General features: G+C 46.9%; 1 protein-coding gene across 1 annotated transcript in view; it reads right to left on the bottom strand.

Moving 5' to 3' along the window:
* The window catches only part of TMX3 (thioredoxin related transmembrane protein 3), a 495045-nt gene that overhangs the window by 138286 nt on the left and 329230 nt on the right, over positions 1 to 27529 (bottom strand). The gene's annotated exons all lie outside the window — the stretch shown is intronic.

Genomic DNA, 27529 nt, shown 5'->3' with positions numbered 1-27529 from the left:
TAAGTCGAGAGGCCAAGTATAGAAAAAGAAAGGAACCCACACCGTGATGTAGAGGAAAATTGTGTGATGTGCTAACTGCCCAAGAGACTGTAGGTGCGACCAGATGAGTAAGATTTAAACTGAGTACAGAACTACAGAACACGAGAGAAGAAAGACGTGAGCAAAAAGAGAGTAGTTGACAGCGTTGAAAGTTGTCAAAACATCATGAAGGATTAGAAGTGAAGAATGCTAAGTGTAGCAAGCAGGCAGGAGAGACTCACCGATAAAGTACAGGAGTCTCAGTGAAGCGATGCAGACTAAAGCCAGATTGGAAACTACGAAGCGGAGAATGGATTGTGATGAAACAAGAAACTTGAGAATAAACTAAATGTTCCAAAGGTTTAGAGTGGTAGGGAAGAAATGCAGCACGTTCGAAAGAGGAGGGAAAGACAGAGGTTTTAAGTGAGATATTAAACAGGGAGGTAAGAAAGCGGAGCAGGAGGGGACAGACTGCAGAAGAGAAGATGCAAGGGGCTCTAGGGGAGCTCAAGTGGAATGTGCCTTAGCAAAAAAATGCTGCAGTCTCAGATTCAGAGAGAGGGGCAAAAGAGGAGAAAAAAGCCATGGGAGAGGGTAAAGAAGAGAAGATACGAGGGTGTAACTTTGGAGGAAAAGTAAGATGGCAAGTCATCTGCAGAGAGAGAAGAGGTAAGATCAGGATCAGAAGGTGGAGGGGGAAAACAATTCAGAAAAGGTTTGGAAAAGAGGACAAGGATGTGAAGAATAAGAAAGAAGAAGCTCATAGTAGAAGGACTGCTGGGCGGACTAAAGGGCTACATCAAAAGCAGAGTGGAGAGAGGACAGGACAGAGGAATCAAAGATGGTATGGAACTTGCACCAACAGAGTTCAGCACGACAGAGTATGTTGCAAGGAGTGAAGCTCCGGAGTGAAACACAATTGAGGAGGTTTTTGAGTGGGTTTAAAGGAGATATAGGATACAGAGAACCAAGAATGTCAGTTAAGGAAGATGAGAGAGAAGAGGCAGCATTGTCAGTCTAGTGGGCGGTGAAAACAGAGCGAGGGAAGAGAATTGATACATACAGAGATAAAGGAGGGAGTGTCAAGGTATGGAGCTCACTACTATAGAAAATGAGAACAGAAAAGGAAGAAGAGGCGAGTGTAGACGGCATGCATTACTTACCATGATAGCATTTCTGATGATTGTATCTGCTTAGATTCACATGCTGTGCACATGGTCCGACATCCAGTGGTAACCGCAGAGTATTGCATCTCCTCTTTCGGGGACCGAAAGGGGACGTCGGCATAGGCATGTCTGTAACACTATCCCTATTGTGACGTGTCTAGTACCCAAAATCCCTCACGCGCCGAGGTCCCTCCAATTGTATTTTTTCTGTCATGAGGGAGCCCAAGGCTATAGTGAGTGAGTACGTAAAGAGAGAAAAGTAGTAAGAGTCTAGGTTCCTACCATCCCGAGCGGGGAGGTACGGAGGGCGCATGTGAATCTAAGCAGATACAATCATCAGAAATGCTATTACCGTAAGTAATGCATGTCTTCTGATGCTTGTTAATCTGCTTAGAATCACAAGCTGTGCATAGACTAGCGAGCAGTACCCGGAGTTGGAGGTGGGTTGTGAGAAGGAACAGTAGAGAAAAGATGTCTTAGTACTGCTTGTCCCACCTGAGAATCAGACCTAGAATGAGTGTCTAGGGAATAATGTTTTGTAAAGGTGTGTACAGAACTCCAGGTTGCCGCTTTGCAAATGGACTCAAGAGGAACATTTGCAATGAATGCTATGGATGCCCCAGTGCCTTGAGTAGAGTGCTCTAGGCTTGAAGGGCAGTTCTCTCTTAGCAAGAGTGTAACATAGTGTGATGCATTTGACAATCCACCTTGAGATTGCTGATTTAGAGACAGGATCCCCTTCTCTTCCAGCGGCCACTGAAACGAAGAATTGTTTAGTCTTCCTAAGTGGTCTAGTTCTTAACAGGTAAAACATGACTGCCCTGCGCACGTCTAATGTGTGAAGGCTTCTTTTGGCCATGTTAGTAGGGTTCTGAAAGTAAGTGGGTAGTTCGATTTATTGGTTCACATGGATCTTCGAGATGAATTTAGGCGCAAACCTGGATGTGTGCGCAGAACTACCTTATCTTTGTGGCCTGTACCACAGGGGTCTAAGACAGAAAGAGCCTGCAGTTCGCTAACCCTTCTGATAGAAGTGATAGCCACTAGGAAGGCTGTCTTATAAGTTAGGTCTTTCAGACTTGCTTCATGCATAGGCTCAAAGGGAGCTCCCATGAGCCTGGTTAAAAACACATTTAGATCCCATACAGGGGCCGGGTGAGAATTGGGAGGATAAATCCTCTTAACCCCCTCCATAAAGGCTTTAATCACCAGTATTTTCCACCACGATAGTTTTTGTTGTGATGTGGTGTATGCTGACAGAGCAGCCAGATGAACCTTTAGGGAATTGAAGACTAACCTAAAGTCTAAAAGGTGAGTTAGATACAGCACAATGTGTGAGGGTGAGCAATCGATGGGATTGACGCCCTTGGAATTGCACCAGATGACAAAACGTTTCCATTTGCTGGCATAGCAATAACGTGTATTAGGCTTTCTCGCTTCCCTGAGTATGTCCATGCACCTCTGAGGGAGTTGCAGGTGTCCAAACTCTATGATCTCAGTAGCCAGGCTGCTAAGCTCAGAGTTTGTGGGCATGGGTGTAGGGTCTCCCCCCTGTCCTGAGACAACATGTTGTACGGGCAGGGCAGCTTGACTGGTGGGGAGAGGGACATTGCCATCAGGGTTTGCGGGCCCACATGGGGGCCGCCAGTATCATGGTAACTGGTTCCTGGTGCATCTTGTGCACTATCTTGTTGAGAAGGGGGGTCGGGGGGAAAAGCATAGACAAATTTCCCCGACCAAGTTATCCAGAGACCATTCCCCTTGGATCGGTTCTGGGGGTACCTGGAGGCGTAGTCTTGGCATTGGGCGTTCTCCTGAGTAGCGAACAGGTCGATCTCTGGGAAATCCCATTCTGCGAAGACGTTGGACACAATGTCTTCGTGCAGTCGCCATTCGTATTCTTCTGGCAGAGGAAAATCTCTGCTGAGTCCGTCTGCCAGAAGATTGAGTTCCCCTGGAACATGTTGGGAAAACAAAAAAAATCTTGTGTTTGAAATCTCATATCCAAATGTTTTGTGACAGCTTGGATAGCCCTGGAGAGTGAGTGCCCCCCCTGTTTGTTCAGGTAATACATTGCTGTTGTGCTGTCCGTTAGGATCAGCACTGTTTTCCCTTGCAGTTGGTTCTGAAAGGCTTTCAATGCTTTGAAGACCGCTAATAGATCCAGTAAGTTTATATGGTTGGATGCTACTTGAGGGGAACCACACTCCGTGAGCTGTCTGCTGAAGCAGGTGAGCCCCCAAACCCGTGAGAGATGCGTCTGTCGTGAGAGTTGCTTCCACTGCAGGGGTGGTGAAGGTTTTCCCCTTCAAGAGGTTTTCTCTTGACCACCACTGCAGAGAGAATGAGGGCTGGTGAGACAACTACCAGATCTTCCCATTGTCCGCTGGCCTGACACCACTGGCTGTTGAGCCACTCTTGCATGGGACGCATGTGCAGCCGCGCGTGGGGAACCAAGTATATGCATGACGCCATCATTCCTAGCAAGAGCATTGCTTTGCGTACCGTCACCTCCCGACTGGCTACATATTGAGGGATTTGAGAAAGCATGTTCTGAACCCTCTCGATGGATGGGAAGACAAGACTGTCTTCCGTCCGAATCAGAGCTCCCAGAAATGGTTTTACTTGGCTCGGGACTAAACTGGATTTCTTTTCGTTGATCGAGAAACCCAGGCTGAAGAGGAGATCTACTGTTTTTTGGGCGTTCGAAAAACAAACTTAGAACAAATCCCCTGTGATGAGCCAGTCGTCGAGGTAAGGGTAAACTGGGACTGATAGTCTGCGCAGGTGTGCTGCTGCCACTGCCAGGACTTCGGTAAACACCCTTGGCGCCAAGTTTGTCCTGGATCATGAATCTCAGATATTTTCTGTGCGCTGGCAACATTGAAATATGAAAGTATGCATCTTTCATGTCCAATGTTGTCAAGAAGTCCCCCTGTTTCAGCAATGGTATCACCTCCTGCAGTGTTACCATGGGAAACTTCTGGGGTTTTATAAACTTGTTCGCTGGGCGCAGGTCTAGAACAGGGCGCATGGCGAGATCCTTTTTGGGTACAAGAAAGTACACTGAATAAATACCCTTGTTTACCTGAAGAATAGGAACGGCTTCTATGGCGTCCTTTCCCAGCAGTGCTTCCACCTCTTGGATCAGGATATCCAGATGGTCCAGTGAAAGGAGTCATGAGCGCGGCGGTCTGAACTGTGGAGGTCGGGCGAATTCCACGCAGTAACTGCGGGCGACCGTCTTTAAGACCCACTGGTTGGAAGTTATCCCCTCCCATGCCTTGAGGAAAGATGTTAATCGCCCCCGACCAGGGTGACATGGGAGGGGACCTGAACTTGGAGGTCATTTTTGACCAGAGGCTGTGGCTCCTCTGGGATTGGGGCCTCTGCCTCTACCTTTGCCACGTTTCTGACCCCTTGAGGGGTAGTATGTGGGGCTTCCAGATGTTGATTTGTGTTGAAGTTACCCGTGCCGTAGTTGTTTTGACCAGCACGGGCCTGCCTCAAAAGGACCACCGAGAGTTATTACCCCTCTGGGAGGAGGGTTTCTGTGTAATTTGATGCAGAGACATTATAGTCTCATGCTCCTTCATGGCTGTCTCCGACGCCTCATCCACTGCTTTCCCAAAGAGGTTGGTCTCCTCAATGGGTTTATTAATGAGGGAGGCCTGAGTCTCAGGTCTAAATCCTGACGTACGCAGCCAAGTGTGTCTTTTCAGTAGAGTCCCTTGAGCAAGAGACCTGCCTGCAGTTTCTGCAGTGTCCAGGGTGTTCTTCACCACATTCTGGTTAACCAGTCTTCCCTCCGTAACAATGGCGAGAAGCTTTGATTTTGCAGGTTCGTGAACCTCTTGGAGGCCTTCCTGGAGCAAATTCCACTGGGCGTCAGCATAGCTTGCTAATAGAGTAGTATTATTAGCAACCGGTATGGTGTATGCAGCTGCTGACGTGACACATTTGCCTAGGGCATACAGCCGCTTAGACTCCTTGTCCGGCGGTGATTCTCTCGTGGCAAGGGGTACTCCCGCCCTCTTTCGAGTTGTAGTCACTACCAATGAATCTGGGATGTGGTGACCTATAGAGGGTCGGAAGGTGAAGGTCGAATTAATTTTTCGACTCTTGGGTTCACTGCCCGTGTTTGAGCGGGTGACACCAATGAGGGAGCTACCCGTCTCTTAACTGAGTTAAGGAGCGGAATATATTGACTTGCTGGAGGTTTTTCTTTAATGATGTCCTCCACAAAATCCTGCTCAGGTACCGTCTCCTGAGCGGCAATTTGAAGCATTCAGAAGCTTTCTTCAACATGGAGTTGAATACTATTTGGTCAACTACAGGAGAGGCTTGGTGAGTCGGTGTGGACGGAGGGAGTCCTGATCTTGCTGTGTCCATGGGTCTTGACCTTCTTGCTGGGTTTCCTCCCAGTTGTCCGTAGTATCATGTTCATCATCTTCATTATTTTTGAGAAAAGAAGCTGCTGCTTCTTCATTATAGATGTCTCTATATGTGTCCATGAGGACAACGTCTTCCTGTTGGAAAACGTGAGACTGATCTTCCTGAATTTGGAGGTTAGGGTCTATCCGAGCCTTTTTCGGAGGGAGGATGATCAGAAGAACAGATAATCCATTCCAGCCGATCCATACACCCTTTGAATTTTTCTGTGGTCCATTTAGAGGACCCAAACGGGCCTAGGTGAGGAGAAACGACGTTCTCCGCAACGTGGCGTTGAGAGGAACCTCTCAGGGTGTCGGAAAGAGGCTCTCGGCTATCTTCGTAAACCCCATCGGAATCGGGAACCCAATGCGCCGAAATCTTTTCCGCGGCTTGTCCCATAACTTTAGGCGGAACAGGAATAAGGCACGCTGCTGCCGTGATTCTTACGATGCTACTCTCAATAGTCGCCGAATCGTTGTGAGACAAAGGCTCCGAAGATTTAACGGCAGTTGTAATACCGTCCGCGGCACAAAGGGGGCCTAGCGGTCGGTTTTCCGGGTAGAAGCCTAGCTGTGATTTTCGTGTCTACTGAGGCCTTAGAAGACGTCAAAGCGTCAGGCTCCCGCACTTTGACGCGTATAGTTTTCGGAATAGCGCCCTTAATTTGTTTGGATTGCCCAGTCGCCAAACGCTGCTGCGGATGCAGGGAAGGCTTTGGATCCGAATGATCTGAGGGCACCGGCGAAGTTTTCGGCAGCCCCGTTTGCGCTTTTGCCTTTTTCGATGAAGGCGTTGAAATTGGCGTTGGGGTTGTTTGCTTAGTGCTATGCGTTTGTCTGCCCCTGTCGCCGGGTGTGGTCCCTATAGCAAGACCAGAGTTGAGCCTTGAAGGGTCAGGAACGGACATGGCGGACCTAGAAGCGTCCACCTCAAAGTCTGTAACATCTGAAATGGATGTTTGGTCATCCGAAGTACCCCCGTCACTTTCAGCTGGCGTGGGGGAAGGGGGTTCCACGCGAAACATACCGTACGCAGCCCACCGCTTTACACAGCGCTCCTTAAGGGTCTTGGGCCAAAGGAGTTTGCACGCAGCACACCACTTCTCGTTGTGCTCTAGTGGGAGACAAGCATTACACGTCCTGTGTTCGTCCTTCCAAGGATATCTTACCCTCCACTAATCTAAAAGGAGTCCTTTCCATAGCCAAAGGGAAGGATGACCAGACCAACAGGGAAAAGGGAAAAGAGTGGAAAAGAGGAAAGACGTAACAACAATATGGCCACCCCGGCCCCACTCTCCCTACTGTAATGGTCGGCCAGAGGGCCCGACCACGTGGAAAATCCGTCCGCCGGATCTTAGGCGCCGAAATTCACAGCTGTAGACGATTCCCCCGTAGTTTTCTTCAAAGATGTTCTTATTGGGTGAAGTGACTTAACGGGGAATAAACCGACAATTCGGTAAAGATAAACAATGTCTCTAGTAAGAGCTCCGCTATAGGGCGACCAGTTATCTGGGCAGAAAAAAAACAATCGGAGGGACCTCGGCGTGTGAGGGATTCTGGGTACTACACACGTCACAATAGGGATAGTGTTACAGACACGCCTATGCCGACGTCCCCTTTCGGTCCCCGAAAGACAAGATGCAATACTCTGCGGTTACCACTGGATGTCGGACCATATGCACAGCATGTGATTCTAAGCAGATTAACAAGCATCAGAAGCAGGAATTCTAGAAAAAGAAAGAAAATGGAAATCAGAACAATAAACAGGAAGCAGAGACAGAAGTAACGCAGGGTTTGGGTGATAAGCTCAAGAGAAAAGGAGAGGGGGATTAGGGATAGGCGAAAGAAAATAGTCCAAGAATGGAGGTAAGGGAGAGCCGAATGAGAAGAAAAGGTGAATACTGAAATCGTCAAGAAGGATAAAGGGGACTTTCAAAGGAAGAAGGGCAGAAAGAAGAATGTCAAGGTAGTCATAGAATGAGCTAATAGCCACCGGAGGGCGACAGATTAGAAGAAAGGACACAGGAATAGGCCCAGCAAAAGAAAAAAATGGATCCTAAAAAAATAAGAACAAAGGCAGATCAGGAGAAGAAGGCGAGAGTAGAAAAGTGGGATGGTAAAGAATGCTGACCCGCCCCAGAGGGGTGTGATTAAAGGTAGTAAAGGCAGAACGAAGAGCAGCAGTTATAGCGATGTTCACCGACGATATCCAACCTTCTGTTGCACACAAGAAATGTAGGTTAAGTCAACAAAAATGTGTCAAGGACATTATTAGGAGCCTCACACCCACTACTTGAGTAGGGGATCCTTCCCTACCAACATCTTGCAAGAGACCCTGGATATTATTACTCCATGGATCACCAAAGTGATTAACATGTCCTTTTCAGAAGGTATGGTGCCAGCCTCAATGAAGAAAGCATGCATCACTATTTTATTGAAAAAGATTTCCTTGGACCCTGCTAATTCAATAAAACTATCGTCCCATTACTAATGTACCTTTTCTGACAAAAATTCTTGCTAGAAGAACAAGCTACTTACCAACTGGTAACGTTATTTTGGCTGGATGTTCCTCCAACACATTCCACATCTTTGACATGTAATGTCCACAACTTTGCACTTCAGAAACTTTTTCAGCAAAAGGCGTCCTGCGTCGATGGCGTCGGGTCCATGTCCCTCGAAGGCCTCCGTTGAGGGAGACATCACAGGATGTTATAAATAGGATCAGTTTAAGTTTTTTCCCCAAGAATGTGTGGCACCAGTCTGATGCTTGCTGGATTGCACTTAGCGTTGCGGAAAATGAAAGCTGCAATCGCATAGGAAATTCTCCTGAGGGGCAGGCTGGGAGGGCGATGTGGAATGCGTTGGAGGAACATCCAGTCGAAAGAACGTTACCAGTTGGTAAGTAACTTGTTCTTTGAATGGATTGTGTCCTCCAACGCATTCCACATCTTTGACAGACTCCCAAAGCAGTACCAGTAAATGGAGGAGGGAAAATCATTTTGAGTACCTGTAAAGACTGGAGGGGGGTGTCTGTACTTCTGCTCTGTCTATGGTAGAGGAAGGCACAGAGGACCCCAGCCAAGATTCCCTATTCGATAGCTATGGTCGAGCAATCAAGGCCTAGCTTCTCAGGAGGTGATGCAGGCTGGTTCTTAAGTACACTGTAGTCCCCAAGCCCCCACAAAGGAATGTCCACACACTGTATTAGTTAAAACACAGTCTTTATATTATTAATATTCAAGGTTATGTACACTATCACAATAACTCACTTTGTGCTCAGAAAATCAATAATGGTAAATATATACAGTTCTAAAGTGGTACCACAATTATTATCAGATCTCATTAAAGTGCATCAACTATACTGTCAAAATGCCACACAGATCAATAAAGAGGAAACCAGCAGTAGATAGGGGAAGGAAAGCAAGATGGTTGAACAATTGGCAGAATACTGCCCTTTACCAGCTAGGCACAATTTTGTGTGCAGATCCCCCCCCACCTGGGCAACCTGTAAAGCAAAGATGTATCACAAGCCCAGTCCATATTCTTATTTCCCTCTACAATAGTTCTACAGCCCCAATGTACCTGCAATTGTAGCGTTTGTCGTTGGGGAATTGACGGCCCTTCTTGAGTGCCCTCCCTTTAAGGCAGGAGTCACGGGTCGTCAAACGTCCGACGGAGAACAGGGTGAACTACGGCGGTGAAGTGGCAGCTTCGTTCCTAGCACTGCTCGTCGACGATAGAGCGTTGGCGTCCTGCAAGGAAGAGGCGTGCGGGGCACCTCAGTGACGGTAGTTTTGGATCGCAAAGAGATGTTGAAGAACTGTGGCCCAGTAAGGGTGTCGAGTCGTCGGCGTCTCTGTGGTCTTTAGGTGGTGGGAAACCCACCAGCGGATGCTCCTCGGCGCGTCGACGGTCGGGCCTTCTCCAGCGGGATAAAGGGGGCGGCGATGCAGACAAGAACGTCCTTGGATCAAATGAAGTTCTTAGGCAAACGGGAGCATGGTGGCTCCAGTCGGCGACGGCGGTCATCGACAGTGGCGGACAACAGTCCGGGCGCTTCTCTTTGGGATTCCATGGCAGTCCCCGTCTCCGGTCGGCAGCCTGTCATAGGTCTGTCTACCAGGGAGCTTTGGCAAAGATCAGCAGGTGCACGATGGTCCCTCGTAGCTCGGGAAGAGGGCGCCTTACCAGGTCCTCTCTGGGTCAGTTCTTGGAGACACAGCAGCTTTCAGATTGTGAAGGAGAGCAACAATTATTCTCTTCCTGCAGGGCTTCAAGGTTAAGCTTCAGTTTCAACTCCAGTTTCTCTTCAGCTTTTGAACACAAATTCCAGCCGTGAGAGGCCCCCAGATATACTAGTTGATCTCCCATTCCTTCTGCTGGGTCACACTCGGGCAACCAATTGGTCAGAAGGGCATTCATGCAGGCAGGCATCCAATCAGGTGCATAGGGCATTCAGGCCATTCACTCCTCTCCAGACACTCACAACAAGTTTTGTGTGTTGGGACAAGTACCCAGCCATTCAACACTCTACACTGCATTCATAACAGTTACGGGCAGGGCTGTCTCAGTCATTGTGTCAAACACCAGATACTAGACATCCACAGCACAGAATGTGTATTTGTCACACACTCCATTCACCTAGGTCCCACCCACAGGGTGTACCCACAACATACAGTCACTGGGAAGGCTCCAGCCAGTCTGGCCTGGACTTCACAACAACACCATAAATGGAACTTCCACCCAACAGCCGGTCAGGGGGAAGGGACAGAGTCAGGGCTTCCCAGGACTTCGGGAAAACAAGGTAATAGGCAATAGAAAGCAAGACTCCACAGGGGTCATCTTGTTTCCTATCAGGAATAAACTGATTCCAATGGCAGGGCCTGGGTATCCCAAAATGGAGGATACTCAGAGCACCTGTCAAATTAAGCATGGGGCTGCCACCAGCCCATAACCTGCTTTGTGGGCCACACACAGGTGCCCAAAAACATACACTAGAGGCACAGGGTTGTACCCCCACCCATGGGTGCCATAATGGTATCCGATAGGTCTGTACACCAAACCAAAAGAGAGCTGCACCGCCAGGAGTCCCACATGAACTCCTGCACGGAAAACACAACAGAACACACGATAAAAGGCAGTAAAGGACAAGGATACGGAGGCCCTGTCCCTCCGATGCATTTCCAGAATCACAGTACCTAATTAGATTGCGGAATAAAGAACCGCCTTCCCAAAGGCCATATCCTGACCATTGATTGTATCCAGGGAATAATGTTTTACAAATGTATGGATTGAAGCCCAAGTAGCAGCATCACAAATGTTCCTAATAGGAACACCCCGTTGGAGGGCGGTGGAAGAAGCCACGCTCCTAGTGACCCATCAGGAGGGTCTTTACCCGCCAACACTCATAATGGTAAGGATAATCCACCTGGACAAGGTCCGTTTGGTAACAGCCTGGCCCAATCGGTGTCCAGCATATCCTACAAAGAGTTCATTGTCCATTCTGACCCTGGACATCCTGGAAATGTAAAAGCTAAGAGCTCTCCTAGGATCCAACCTATGGAGACGCTCCTCTTCCTTACCAGGATGAGGAGGGTAGAAAGATGGAAGAACCACCTTTTGACTCAAATGATATTCAGAGACTACCTTGGGTAGAAAAGAGGCATGTACTCGCAGTACATCCCTGTCCTTGTGAAACACAGTGAAGGGTGGCTTCAATGAAAGTACCTGCAATTCACTCACTCTGCGAGCGGAAGTAACCTCAACCAAGAAGGACAGTAATCTCAAAGGACAAGAGTGCAAAGGTTCAAACGGAGCACCCATGAGAAATTTCAAAACTAAATTCAAATCCCAAACTGACACCTGGAAGGGTGACTGCGGAAATACTTTAGTCAGTCCTTTAAGAAACTGGGAAATCAAAGGAATCTTAAAATAAGAACATTCTTCAGACGAGCGCTTAAAGATAGACAGCGCCACCAGATAACCTTTAATGGTACCCACTTGAAGGCTCCTGTGGGCCAAAGAAATCAAGAAACACAAAATCATAGGAATGGAGCACTCACAACGTTGTGATCCCTGCACCAGTCACAGAACTTGCGCCAACAGCAACAGTACAGGGATTTGGTTGCAGGCCGCCTGGCAGAAAGCAACACCTCCATCATGTCATCCGGAGGTCCCAATCCTTATACCTCAACCTTTCAGATACCAAAACGTGAAGGTTGAGTCTTCCCCCCCCCCCCCCCCCCAACACCCCTTGCGCGCGATAGCAGATCCTCTCGGCGGGGAAGATGGCGTAGAGGGCAGATAGACATTTCCAGAAGGTCCGGGTACCACGCTCTCCTGGCCCAATCTGGAGCAATGAGGATCATGCGGGAACCTCACCTGCGTATCCTCCGCAATACTTGAGGAATGACGGGGACTGTAGGAAACGCGTACAGCAGTGGGAATGACCAATCCACCATGAACGCGTCTCCTAAGGCTCCTCTTGGAGGACATTCCCTTGAGCAGAATCTCTCGCACTTCCGGTTGACAATGGTGGCGAAGAGATCCACTTGCGGGGCTCCCCAATTCAGGTGACACAGATGATCCAACGCTAGCTTGGGAGAGCGTGCCCGGATCAACCAGCCGTCCAGGTAGGGGTAGACGGGAATTCCCCCCCCCCTCGCCTGAGGTATGCTGCCACCACCACCATGAGCTTGGTGAAGACCCTCGGGCTGGAGGTCAATCCCAACGGCAGGACCCGAAACTGAAAATGCAAGTCGCCAGCCACAAACCTCAGGAACTTCCTGTACGCGGGATGGATCGCCACGGGGAAGTAAGCATCTTTGAGGTCCAGAGACACCAACCAATCCTGAAGTTGAAGGGCCTGGAGGACTTGAGAAAGAGTGACCATCTTGAACTTGTCCTTGCTGAGAAGTTTGTTCAACCAATGCAAGTCCATGATGGGTCTCAATCCCCAGTCTTTCTTTGGGATCAAAAAATAAGGGGAATACCATCCCCTGTTCCTTTCCGCTAAAGGCACCAGTTCTATAGCGCCTTTCTCCAGCAGGCTCAAAGTTTCCTGTGCAAGGAGCGGGTCCGGAAGCTTCAAAGAGAGTTTCCCTGGTGGATTGTCGTGAGGCCACTGAAGGAAGGGAAGGCAGTAGCCATGGGCGATGGTATCCAGAACCCACGCATCTGAAGTAATGGCACGCCATTCTTCGAGATGCTGAGACAGTCTGCCCCCAACCAGCAAACCATGGGACATGAACTCACGACTGTTTGGAAGCAGCTGCAGCAGTGCCTGAAGACAAAGAGGCAGCTGCCTGAGTGGCTTAGGCACCACGATTTTCTGACCAACACGGATACTCTTTCGCTGGCCCCTTCGACTGGTGGCCCCTCTCGTTCTACCAAAGGAGTAGTAGTAACGAAAGCAACCGCCCCTCCACTGCTGTCCCCTAGGACGACAAGGCAGAGGTTGATGCACCGAGGGGCTTAAAGATTTTGCCGCAGCTTTTGAGGTCTGCAACCTCTCAAGGCTCTCGTCAGCCTTGCTGCCAAACAAATGTGCGCCATCAAAAGGTATGTTGAGAAGACAGGCCTGCACATCCGGAGCGAACCCCGACTTTAGCAACCACGCAAATCTGCGTATAACGGTGCTCGCAGCCATGGATCGGCTAACACTGTCGGCCGTATCCAAACCCGACTGAAGGGATTCACACATGGCATCCTTGCCGTCCTGCACGAGAGCAAGGAACCCATCCCTTTCTTCCCTCTCGGGAATATGCTTAGCCGCCAAATAAACTATTCCACATAGTGTGTGAAAACCTTCCCAAGGCACACGTGGAAGTTGGCCGTTTTAAGGGCCATGCTCCCAGCAGAAAATACCTTCCGGGCCCAACCGTCGAAGAGCTTGTCATCCCTATCCAGAGGGTTGGTATGGAACGCCGCCAGCCTCGAGGTGGCCGTAGCTGCCTGAACCACCAAACTCTCGGGAGTGGGGTGAGTAGATAGATAGCTGGGGTCGCTAACGGAAGGGCAGTATTTCTGGGTCAAAGACTTATTAACAGCCGGAAGAGATTCTGGTGAATGCCACACAGCTGCCACCCTTTTCTGCAAGGTAAGATGAAATGGCAAAACAGGGTCAGAGGACGGGCCTTGATCCAAGATGTCTGTCAGATAATCCTTCACAAAGTCTTCAGGAGGACTAGACCAACCCAGATACTCTTAGACTCGGGCCCTGAGTCTCCTATAAGAAGACTCTGCATGAGCCCCAGGCTCAGGTCTACCAAGCTCCACTTCCGGGGAAGTGTCTAGACCACTGGCATCATGGAGGGTCTGCCTTAACTCCTCCAACTGACTATCTCCAGAAAAAAGTGGAGCACCATCAAGGTCACCAGGTTCATCAACCTCAAACCTTTCCTCCTCTTCATAAATATCATCCAGAGGGAGATGTAACCCAGGTCTGGGGACAGAGGAGGGTCTGGAGGCCAAATCCAGCCCCACCAACTTCAACGTAGCCTTCGTAGGAGGATCCACGATATCCGGGTACTCCAATAGCAAATTTCTAGAAAAAATACCCAAAGGCGCCAATAGCGCCGCAGGCTTTGACGTTGAGAGCGTCGACAACCTCAACTTCGTCGACGCTGAAGCCTTCAGCGATCACGTCGACACCGCTGCTGACGGTGCTGTGGGCTGATACGACGGCAAGGTCGCCGCCAGCCCCGAGCCCTCAATAGGTTTCTGCGGTTTCGCTGGGGACGAGGACCGAGACCTAGAGACACGTCTCTTGCGACCTTTCGATTCCTTGTCTGTACAGGACCTTAACGGCTCCCGATGTGTGTCGCGTCGCGAACCCGAGCCCGAAGGCATGCGAGCCATGGAACAAGACCGATCCTGGCCGGCTTTGTCAGAAGGCGCGACCGAACCCATGTCCTGCGATTGAAAAATCACCTTCTTGGATTTCTTAAATGTCACCCATTCATAACCTTCCTCGAGGCACCATCCTCCGAGGACGTTGGGGTAGGTGACCGGTGACGGCACTTCCTCGAGTGCCGGGATGGGGAAGATGAGTGGCGGGAACCACTCTGGGACCGAGATCCCTGGGAATCCTTTCCACGCAGAGAGTCACCCCTCGAGTCAGTCAGTGGAAACCCCCTTGGACTTGGAAGTCCGGGACTTAACAGGCTTAGAGCCCCTACCTACCTGGAGCTTCAACTTCCGCTCCAGCAAGGCCTTGGCAGTCAGCAACTGGCATTTCGAGCAGTCGTCCATGTCGTGCGACTCGCCCAGGCACCAAAAACAAATGCAGTGGGGGTCGGTGAGCGACATCTTCGACTTGCAGTCCCGGCAGGTCTTAAAGCCAGACCACGGAGTCGAAGGGGTCGAAGAGAAAGCCATCTTCTACGAAGAAAACACACGAGGTGCGTGAAGTCTCACGAAGTTAACACGTTTGTGGAAAAAACGGACCTGAGGCTACGGGCGCAGTGCATCCCATTTATAACATCCTGTTATGTCCCCCTCGACGGAGGCCTTCGAGGGACATGGAACCGACGCCATCAACGCAGGACGCCCTCTGCCGAAAAAGTTTCTGAAGTGCACAGCTGTGGACATTACATGCCAAAGATGTGGAATGCGTTGGAGGACACAATCCATTCGAACTGCATAATGCAAAAATGTGTAGAGGCTATTAAAGTCTTGGGCATCATCCAATCTGGCTTTAGGGCTCAACATGGAACTAAGACCGCCCTACGGTATCTCAAGTCTAGCATTTCTGCGATTGTTGAAGGAGGTCACCCTGCATTACCTATGTTGCTGGACCTCTCCACAGCTTTTTATCTGATCGATCACGATCTGTTACATTAAAGACTTCTTAACATCGTCAACTGTTCAGAGAGGGCAGATAACTGGGTTTCCTAGGTCCTAGAACATCCAGGGTGACAGCTACCAAGCTTGATGCCCCTCCATTTCTTTCCTCCTGCTGTGTGCCTCAGGGATCATGCCCATCTCCTGTTCCATTTAACATTTATATTAGAACATTCCTGGATCTTCTAGACGGAATGCATTTGCAAGCCATGTTTGCTCTTCCTGTGTGGCAGCACAAATTTCCTGTCTCAGTGAGTCATGCACTCTCTGACTGCCCACCCATCACCAATGGCCTGTCATGTTGTGGTCCCTGACAGGGACTTTGCCACCCCACTTACACCCAGGTCACTTGTGCTCAGGCTGTGATGTGCCTGGTCATTATTTGTGGATCTGGCCAATGTATGAATAGGCTTACTTCTGTCCTTGGCACACATTCAGTTGGTGTGCTTTGATGCCTTCGCAATGACCCAGGGCCGAGTCTTAAGAAAAATGATGCTAAATATTCTCACTTTATCATCATGGACAATATCATTCCTGTCTCTAAAACCGTAAAAACTTTGGGTGTCGCACTTGACTCCGAGTTATCTATGAAAAAGCATGTCTCCAATGTTCGTTTCTCTTGCGGACATGTTATTAAACTCCTCTATCAGATAAGTCCTTATCTCAACATCAAAAATGGTTCTCTTCTTCCCACAATGCCCACATACTGGCACCTCTAAAGCTAATTTTAAGCGTCTTCAGACTACATAAAATGGCGCTGTCAGAGCAGTCTTTGTCTTGCTAAGGTTGACCATGTTTCCAATCTTAGGAGAGAACTTCATTGGTTGCCGGCCAAGAAGAGAGTGAGATACAAGACTCTTTCTCTTGCTTTTAAATGTCTACACTCTGCCGCACCTTCCGACCTGGAAAAAAGAATCTGGAGTGTAAAGCTTTCGAGGATACTGCGCTCTAGTAACTCCGGACTCCTAACCCAACCTTGTTACTGCCTGGAGAAGTTTGTAGGCACTTGCTTCGAAGTCAAGGCTTAGCTAGAATGGAACTCCTTACCCCACCTGATCAAATTAACTCCATCACTGCCTGTTTTAAAAAAGCGATCAAGACTTCTCTTTAATTCTCTGGATTAGATTTCTCCTGTTATGTTCATTTCTTCCTGCCTGACCCACCTATTTGTCCTTTTATGTGCGCTCTGAGGCCTATGGGCGTGTAGCGCTCTATAAAAACAAAAAATAAATAACAGAGCACACATTTCTGCAGTGCAAGATTTACCGTGGGTGGTGCAAACAAGGGGGAGAGATACGATTAGAAGGTTTACGAGAGGATGGGTGCAGAGGAGGATGGTATGAGGGGAATGATGGCATAGAAAACGACATGTAGAACAGGGAAATAAATGGGGCAGATTAGAGAGGAAACCAGGGTACTGGGGGAGAAATGGACAAACAAGCCAAAGATGTACATAATGTGAAGGTCAATCAGCAGGGATGCTTTGGGCACATAATGCGGTGGAAATGGGGACAAAGGACGCCACAGGGGAGAGGTCTGGCAGTGGAAGCAGCACGAAGAGTGGGAATAAGGCGGCATAGTAGCAGCCAGTTAATAGTCGGAATAGAGCATGATAGCGATATGAATGTGCAGTGCAGCTCCCATCCGCGGACAGCTGCAGACATAGTATTGACTTTGTCAGGGGCTTTGCCCCAAACGTGATGTAATGTGTCGTATCTGTGAAATAAAAGGAGAAAGGCACTCATCCTTGTACAAGAATATTCTAAAACCATTCTACTACATTGGGTGGGTGAGACCGCATTCTGAATCAAGAACGCTGCTTCCCTAATTGAAACCTGCAGAATTCTGATGCAATTCATTGCAAGATATTTTGAACTGCACACACACTAGCAACACACACCACCATATTTACATGTGAAATGGGACGTACGCAGCAGTTCCCAGATTCCAGCATTTATTAAAGGAACATTTTTGAATGGTCTGTCATGTAACTTTAAATGTAATTTTTAAATGTTTTGAAGTCAAGAGAGTGTTGATACAGCGACCGACAACGGACAAAATTATGAGTATTATTCAGAATCAAAAATATAGAGATTTGATATTGTGAATAGATGTATGTGTGTGAGAATTTTAGAGACGTATACAGGCGTATTATTTTCGCTTTTGTAGACAAGCTGCTTGTGATTGTGTAATATTGTGTTGACTTCCCTTGCATAAAGCTTGGGGACCACCTCTGCATCGATTTTATTTTAATAAAACAAGATATGAATGCCTAAATTAGCCCGATTATTGTTCCCAGAAGTGTGGGGGTAGTATTCGATGTTAAGGGGCATTATATCAGGGGTGCCCACTTCGTGAAACAACTCAATATAGAGAGCAATTAATGTCTGTAAAATGTAAACGCCATACACATAGCTCCATTGTGTGGTAGCCTGAGGCTGCGTAGTAGTGCACATTGTGGGAATTGCCTTTGAAAGGTGTAAGTGCTTGCTACATAGATCTATAGCCCCTAAAAGCAGCAGTGACATTCGCTTTGTCAAGCCCCTGCCAAATGACCGAGGTATGGAAGGATAGGCCAGAGGATTAATCTCACACTTCCCTCCCCACATTGCTCAAGCCTCCCCTGCCGACCCCCCACTTCCATTGCCTTAACACCATTTATTACTACTGATGGTTTTTTATACTGCACCAATTCACCCCCATAATAGTCCAAAGTGCATAACCTTGTCCGAGTTGAAGGGAACGGAGTCCCCACCCAGGGACCACAGGACCTTTGTCAGCTTGAAGCAATTGACCAGAAAGTAGTGGGATATAAGAAGATATGGAAAGCAGCAATAGGAGGAATGGTGAGGAGCTTGAAAAGATGTTGGAAAAAAGGGAATTAAGAGTTTGGGTTGATGTATTGTAAACGTTTAGGTATAGTCTGGGTGCATGAGGGGCTCGAGGTGTGCTCGCGTTATCCAAAGTGTATTGTGGGAAAGGTTGACCGAGTCATCCCTTGGGTATAGTGCCATTTTACAGGTCTACATAGCTAGGCTGCCCAAAGGCTGCGGACAATAACGTTTTGTGTGTGTGCTACTTATGAAAATAATTGAAGAAAAGACAGCAAATAAGGCAGCCAAGGATTTTAAGATAAGGAGGTTGAAGTAGTACCAGCGATGCTCACAATGTTTAAAAGAGCTATGGGTAGAACATCTGTCTTCCAAAAAGCAGAACGTGAGGTGTCACAACATGTTCAAAACATCAAAGGCATTGCTCCACCGGGGAAAAAGCTGAGCTTTGAGAGATACGGGATCATAATTAGAAAAAGTGGCATATACACAGATGGTTTAATAGCGGAAATAGCACAACGGGAAATCGTCGAATTCAATGTTTATTAACCTGCAGCCATTGCCCGTTACCGGTGCTATTAGATGTAGTGGCATTCGCCATGACGGAGAACGATAGTTGTTGTAGACAGCCTGAGATGAGCAAACAGTGCGAAATACAAATAAAACCAGGCATAAAACTGAGTTGAAGGAAATATTTTGGTTGACAAAGGGATTTGCCGCAAGGTGGCAGTATAGGCTAAGGAATGGAATGACTAGTAGCAAATATGACTAATATTAACTATGGTGATCGTAATACATGAAAAGATTGTATATTGGAGTCATGCAACTCAGCAATGGGCTTGAGTACAATCAACAGCTTTCAAAACTGAATAGATCATGTAGTTCTTAAAGTTGCACTCGACATGAGAGTCACATAAATGGGGAGTAAACCGTAGGAAGGTACAATGGAATATCGTTGCAAAACAGCAAAAGGAGAGAGTAGTTCGAAAACCTGTCCCAAAGGAAGGACGATATATGGAAACGTTTACAAAGCATATCATTACTAAAAAGAAATGTAGTCCGTAAAGATTATACCAAATGGAAAAAACTGCCAAAACTATAGTCCTACAACAAAAAGTTCTCAACTACAAAGCACGCTTCTTAAAGTTGTGACTGGGTGTCAAGATGTACTTAGCAATGGAACAGCTGGCTCTACAATGGTTGTGGCGCAGTTACCCGTGTTGTGAAAACATGTGCCCCCTCCTATCTATTGGCAGAAAGGAAGGGATGCGAGGAAAGGTAAAGTGCACTAGAACAGGCGTGGGGATAGGGTCAAATGATAGGGATTTCCTACAACAACTTCATAAGGTATGTATATATGTCTACAAAGGCAGGGTGCGTGAAGGTAGGATAACAAAGTCATCAGCGCCCTCGAAGTGGTCATCACACAAACTCGAACATTTAACCTCCCAGGCCACCATAGGTCCGCAAGGAGGAAGAGGGCGGGACTTTGTCCATTATTTATAACATTTGCACTTTACATCCGGTCCTGGGGGAGGGTGGGGGATGGCAGAATGGCCAGCGACAAAGGCCCAATCCAAGCAAGAGGTGGGGATAAAAGACTCCCAGACGATGCAGGTAGCGTGGGCTATTCACATGAAGTCAGAGACGGACAGCCAAGAGACCAGCAGGAGGGAATTAGGTGTGCTTGATGATGGGAATACCTGGAGAAGGTGAGGCATTGGCTAATGAGGAAGAGGTACTGTAGTGCGAGTGATCAGGTTAGTGTGACGAGTCCTGGTAGAGCAAATACTGTAGGGATGGATTGAAGTGTATGGTAGAGCGAAAGAAGGGTGTTCGCAAATGTTAGGGAGAATTCTCAATGATGGCTAATTTCCCTCACCTATTGAGACCCCCCAGCAGCTTTGCTGGACTTCTGAAGTTTATTTTTTTCCACTTGGTAAGAGTTTGATCTTTTCCCCCACTCTTACCTGTGTTTTGCCAGGTATATTTCTCTGTTTTTGTGATTGTGGACTCTGAAGTACACCACTTCAGTAGCCCTTTTGTGTGTCACACAGCACCTTCAGTGCTGTGGCACAGGGTTGTCTTTGAGACTTCCTCCCCTACTCCTTTTATGAGGCCAACTACAGTCCCTCAGAAAAGGGCAAAGTTACCATTAACTTTACCTAGTCAATCTACCACAGAGCCAGTACACCCCATCTTCCATGGAGTACTGGAAGGGTTTACTTTGTATCCCTTTTTGTTATCTGTACCGCCTAGAGCATTGTTTCGCTCTTAACATTTAGACTTGGCTGGTGGCACTGGTATCTACCCTAACTTTTCTACCGCGTTTATATTAGATAAACATGGTATTGTTTTAGGCCATTATATTAGCCTCGAACATAAACCCGCTTGACCAAATTGTCTTTCTTTTGGCTCCGCTTGGGTTTATTCGCCATTTCTTTTTGTTAAAGTCCTTCTTGTGTTTTACTTTGCGCTGCAAACAGGTTCGCCTTCTTTGTTCACTGTTTTTTGGGGGGGCTTCTGCCCAGAAGCCCTCCACCAGGCGCCTGGGTGTCTAGGTGGGCTGAATGTAAGGGAGGGGTGTAGTCACCCCTTGCACAGGGTATCCTAGGAAACCCAAGTCGCACTTTGCCATGATTGGCTGAGGTGGTTGTCCCGGTTGGACAACCCCCCCCTGCTGGGTGATTGACAGCCAGGCTGTGTGAATGGGAGTTTTGCGCATAAAAGCCTGGTCTCTTGGACTAGAAGTCAGAGTCGCCACTGGAACTACAAGGAACCGAAGAGAAGCGGAGAGAACGACTGCTGCAACTACCCCGTCCCGGTGAAGCCCTGCTGAAGTCCTGATCTATCTACCCTTCGACGACTAGAGAAGATCCAGTCTGGAGTCTTCTTCCCTTGAGCCTGCTGGGGATAACCAGCTCATCTTCTTCAGCCAGAGGTTGCCTTCGTGGTCGAAATCGCTGCACACTGCTGTAGTGGTCCGGATAGCCACCTGAAGAAACGTCTGCTGTTTTTACAGAGCGCCCCTTTTATTCAGTGTCGCTGCTGCCGGCTTCATCCCTGTGTGGTGCAGACCCTCTTCAGACATCCTCCTTCACCTTGAAGCATCAGGAACCAAGGGACACCAACAGGAACAACTGCCAGGGCACCAGCTGCGCCATTGGAATAAGGTACTGTGTTCTGCTTGAGGAAACAGGGGGAACCCCTTTTCTTCATCTTCAAGGCTTGTCCTTGTCTTCCCTTCTTCTTATAACTTTTACTTCCGAACATTAACAATATTGAAGTACTCTTGGCTACGTTGAATCGTGAACTGTCTGACTGTGATCTTTGGCAATAGGTCCCCGGTGTCACTTAACCCTGGCTCCGGCCCTTTGACTCCTGAACTCCTGTCTCTGAGTGTTTCTCGATTCTGTTTGCCTAACCAAACTATTGACTGTGATTTTTGCCTCCAACTCCCTTTGGGTATCTCAGGTGCTAAGTGTGTTTTTGCCCCGGTAGCATTTCATGTCACGGATACGCGTTTAGTTATTAGAGCGAACTGTCAAAAAGTGATCACAATCGTATTCACGGTAACAGGTTTTGTTCGTAACACCGGTCCATTCAAACACATGGTACTTACCTTGAGACTTATTGTACAAAATTAATTGATTAGTTGTAGTATATTTTTCGAGTGGTTTTAATCTAATAGAAGTGTTGTGTTTACAACACATGGTTTAAAAATAAATGTACTTCTATTTTTCTACCTGAAACCTTGAGTCAGTGTTTGCTTGAGTCACAGTAGTTGTGCTCCCTTTGTGTAATCTCTGCTACTGCTCATATACTCTTAAGATAAGCCTGGCTGCTCCGCCACTGCTACCACTCTGACATAGTAGTACAGGCTTGTACCAAAGGTAAAACTTGTATTGCCACCTGTGGTTTTAATTGTGTGTAGTGGTCCCTAAGGGCACTGCACAGGGTTCTGCCTAACAGCAAAGTAGTAGTAGGGTGGAAGAGGGAGTAGTAGTGTGGAGGTAGTAGTAACATTTGAGCGTGGAGACGAGGCTTTGAAGGCATGAAAGGCATCAAAGCAAGAGAAGAGGGTGGAGAAAAGAGGCGGGTGGAGTGGAGAAGAGTAATGAGAGGTACAGCAAGGAAAAGGGAGGAGAGCGCGAGTATAATAAACTCCAGAGCGAATCGGCCAGGGTCTCTGTAAGGCACATTCCAATAGTACACAAATGAATGGGTAGAGATGGGAAAGTCTTAGTAAGTTGCTGAGGGAGTCTAGTTAGAAAAGGCACCTTGCTTCAGGGCCAGACATTGAGTACAAGGCAGCGATTAGACAGTTGGGTTAACATTTGCTATCTAGTAACTCAGGGCCAGGGATGCCTGGCATGGGGAGGAGGTGCTTTTCAAGATGACAGAGAGAGACAGCCCAATGGACCATTGAACATTCAATAACAACCCCTGAACATTCCCTGTGTCTCAGAGTGATTCATGTGACTTCTGTGACAATGCCTGCCTTAAAACAGAGGGTCAACACATCTGCTTTCCCCTTTGAGGGATCACGAGATAGGCAGCCATGTTGTTTTCACAGGGTGCAGTCACAAACCGGAGTGATTCAATAAGTAAAGTGAGTTGGTACGAGTTTGAAGCCAGGAACCTCTGGATAATCACAGCATTCTCGTCCTTGTTTCTAGCTAGCCAGGTTATGTGAACTTGGTCCTATGAGTTAATACTTTAATGTATTTATGGGCCACTTTGCTGCCAGAGACTGATTCCAAGATCATATAATGCCTTTCTCTAGGGAAGAGCCTGTGACATATGTAAAGAATAGGTTGATCACACCCCTTACTTTCCTGTGACAGAATACATGTCTGGCTAGAGTCTAGCATTAGGAGGATGGGCAAATGGCAAAGCGAGTGCTTCAATTGTTTGAAGGCCTCCTCGGTTAGTCCAGTTGCTCATCTTGCACTTGCAGCCTTTGAGCAGATCAAATCAGCGATAGTTCCAGCCACATTTAAGAACTGTGAGATGAATCAATAATACCTGGCTGGATCCTGAAAAACATGTTGTGGTAAGTGGTGGAACTTTCTGGATGTCTTCTGCTTTGGCCCTTTTGAAGTTGCATGTGGACTTTCCCCACCTTAAACAACAAACACTTAAAGTAAAAGGCATATGCAACTTGTTGAGTTTGGCCTTCAATCCCAATTTCCAAAGGCTCTGGGTCTGAAATGGTGAATGGAGTTGACCAGGTTTTACTGTGCACCACAAGGCTAGCCAGGTACTCCACTGCATATTCTTGGTGAGGGTGGAGGATACAACATCATATGTTCAGGATATCCTACTTCAGGATATTCCCAAATTTTTTGATAATCGAAACATTCTTTGTCCATTTTCACATAACGATGTGTCTCCCTGAAGTATATTCAATAACTGATGTAGGGTTAGATGAGGCAGTCTGCGAGGCATATACCTATAACAGGCTGGATAAAACCATCATCTTCTTGTCAAATTCCACAGATGTGGTGATATTGGAAGGTCTTGAACCCAACTTAAATTGATGGATGCAATTTTGAAAAAAGCTAGCAAGCTATGAAGGTATCTACTTCCCATGTCATCCTTGCTTTTAAGCAGTCAAGAAGAAAAGACGGATTGACTGTGTTGAACGCTGCTCAGACGTCAAGTAGAATTAGCTCATGTGTTGCCATGTTATTGGCTAATGAATAGCTATTTAGGTAGGTCAGTGCCATTTATTTACTGCACATGAATCAAAATACCTGCCCGAAATTAAGTCAAGGTTATTGGGCCTCAAGTAGGTTATAACGATGAGCTATTATCAACATTCCCAAAATATTGTTAAGGCAAAATACACCTGGTGTGGATCCACTGCTTTTGGTTAATAGTGGGGCGATTATGATCACTGCATATTTTAGTTGTTGAAAGATATTTCCAGAGTTGATCTAGGCAGGATATTAGGAAGCAATCACATTTTTGAAGTGCAACATTAGGTAAAGATGGTTTTGGAGTCAGTATTTACTTGAAGGACTGGAGCAGTTCCTTGGTAGATATACTACCCGTCACAATACTGGCCTGTGAGCATGCCTTTTTTTGCACTTCTGTATGACAACTTGCAGTCTCAGAAATAGATTTGATACCAGCTGCAGTCAGTCGGTATTACCCAAATTGACCTTTTACAATTGACCTTTTGCACAATTGACCTTTATATTATTTTAGTTATTTTATATACGTATTGGGTTAGTTTGGGATTATAAATAATATAAGGGGATTGGGTGGGAGGTTGCAGGGGGTTTTGGATTGGGTAGGGGGTTTGCGGGGGTTTCCCCCCGCATATGTCCTAATTGACCTTCTAAATTAGGTCAATTCTCCTGAGGTTAATGGTGAAAAGGTCAATTAGTATACAACCAGTCAGTTCGCTGGACTTCTCTGCCGAAATACACAAACACTGAGTGATCAACAACTAGGAGGGCATAATTCACAATGTTCATTCTTCTGCTGAATGGCTGCTGTAGAAGAACTGGTTTGCATTCATCCCTACTATTCCTTAACTGATGAAAGAATGTGCCTGAGAAGACATCAGGCAATAGTAATCTGAAGGATAGGGATTAAAGAGTTTCCAGCCTCACTGGCCAAACACCATACTGCCAAGCCCATGAGATATATTGGCTATGAACAATGGATGCGTCATGTAGCCAGAGAACATTCAGAAAGTAGTTGGCAAAGTATATGAAGGAGCTATGTATTGGTGCTGGTCCTTGAAGACAATGGGCTTCATTCAGAGTATGGCGGTAGAGGGTTAACAGTACCGGTAAGGATGCCGGTGCCGTTAACCCTCTACCGCCACATTCCGCGGTCCCTTAGCGGGTCCCACCAGGAATGGCTGGTCTAACCAGCCGTTCTTAGCGGGATCCGTTAAGGGATTATGGAGCAAATAACGGGCCCGCTATCAGCGGGGGTTATTTGACTACCAAGCTGCGGCTGGTCTGACTCACATAGCATTGGAGGTATAGTCATTTCAAAACACAAAGACATTTTCAGTGTTCGATCACTTCTCGCAAAGTGTATAAAATCAATTTCCATCCACATTTTTTGTATTTTTTATTGAACTTTTATAGCACTTGACACCCACACGCTTTACAAAACATTGAGGTACAGTAAATGCCAATGAGCCATGGTAAATCAAGAGAAAAGATGAGAGCTTCAGATGACATTTAAAGAGTGACAGACAAAATAGAACGTATACAAAGGGGGAGGAGAATCCAGTGCTTCAGGGCCAAAAGTGAGAAGAAACAAGAAACGAGAAGGCACACAGGGAGGGTGAGGTGCTGAGAAAGGGAAAAGAAATTGGGAGCGGAGAGCACAAAGAGGGGAATAAAAGGAGACCAGGGAAAAGACATAAGAAGGAGCAAGACCATGGGGACACAAACTCCAAAGAGAGAAAGTTAAAGAGCAGACGAGATTCAAAGGAAAGTCAGTGTAAGGAGTGGAGGGCATCAAAAAATAGATCACAAGGGACTAGTTTACATAGAGTGTGGACCGAGGAGTGACAAATAGAACAAAGAGGAGCACTTTGATAAGCAGGAAGGCCAAGAAGCAGGGAAAAATAAAACAGGGGGAGAAATCTAAAAAGAAATACGTTTAGCAGATTTGAAGGTAAAGAACCGATGGGACTTGCAAATATTAAAAATATGAAAACAAGAACAGGAAATTGCAGGGATGTGAAAAGGAAAGGGCTGAACCAAAAATTACACCAAAAGTTGGAGGCTGAGGTGGAAATGGAAAATGAGGGAAAACAAATAGACAGAGGTGGGTGAATAGTTGAAGCAGGGAAGAAAAGTGCCTCCATCTTGGATGGATTGAGGTGGAGGTAGTGATTCGACATCCAAGATTGGATTTCAAGCAAACAGGCAGACGGAGAGGAATGAATAGAGGAAAAGGAAAGGAAAATGTGAGAATTGTCGGCATTTAAGTGATCAGCAAAACCAAAGGAGAAGATGATAGGTTGTGAGGTGTTCCGTGTAGAGAGAAAAGGGTCCAAGACAGAGACTTGGGGAACACCATAAGAAAGAGGATATACAGAAGATAGGAGACCAGCCCAGGAAACAGAGAAAGTGTGATTTGAAAGGTAAGAGTGAAACAAGTAAAGAACAGGCCCACAAAAACAAAGATGACGTAGAGAAGATAGAATAGTATGAGCCACGGTGTGGAAAGTAGATGATAAATCAAAAGAGAACAAGAATAGAAGAAAGTTTAGAATAGCGAGCTAAAAGAAGTAAAAGAACGAGCTATGAGAGCAGTTTCAGTAGAATGACAAGAGTGAAACCCAGCCTGTAAAGTGGGGATTAAGAGTTAACGAAAACGGGCACCTGTGTATAAACAAGTTCTAATAATTTTAAAAAAGAAGAGAAATAGGGCTGTAGTTAGACAGTAAAGTTGGGTCAAGGGAGGGCCTTTTTAGAATAGAAAGTATTGAAGCATGTTTGAGGGAAAGGTAGAAGAAGACAATGAGGAATTGAAGAGAAGGGGTAACAAAAGGGAGAAGAGCAGAATAGACTGAAGGAATTGGGTAAGAAGGAATAGGATTAGAAGGGGAGGCAGTAGGCTGTGTTAGGGCAATAAAAGATAGAACATCAGACTCAGACAGTGGATGGAAAGAAGATGGCGGAGGAGGAGAAAGATCAGAGAGAGATGGTGCAACAGAAAGCAATAGACAAACATGAGTATTATTTATGAAGAAAAGTAATCGGCAAAGGCAGAGGCTGAGAGGTCAGAAAGTAAAGCAAGGTCAGGGGAAGGGGAGAACGAGTTTGGCTAAGATTCTGGAATAAGCAACGAGAATGAGAGGAAAGGGCGTAGAGTTTGGAGATACTGCCGTTTAGCAGAAAGAAGCAAGATATCGTACTCCGAGCGCAGAAAGGTCCATCAATCAAGATTCAAAATAGATATACATTTAGCATGAAGAGTAGAGGACATCCAGGGCTGAGTCGGCTTATGTGAGAAAAAGGTGAAGGAAAAAGAAGATCAAGAGCTTCAGTAAAAAGGAAGATATAGCTGTGTCAATAGTTAGAGAGGCAAAACAAGTGAGAGAAGGGAGAAGTGCAGAAATAAAAGAAAAGAGTTGAAAGCAACAAAGATCGCAACACAAAAAGTACACGAGGGAAAAAGGCAGGTATGCATGGAAGGAACAAACTAAATGGAAAGAAGAAAATGATCTGATGAGTAAAGTGGTAGTGAGAGG

Source organism: Ambystoma mexicanum, chromosome 5q (genome assembly GCF_040938575.1).
Source record: "Ambystoma mexicanum isolate Mex_15411 chromosome 5q, UKY_AmexF1_1, whole genome shotgun sequence".
NCBI lineage: Eukaryota > Metazoa > Chordata > Amphibia > Caudata > Ambystomatidae > Ambystoma > Ambystoma mexicanum.
Note: the sequence above shows the minus strand (reverse complement) of the source record. Positions and strands in the feature narration are given on the sequence as shown.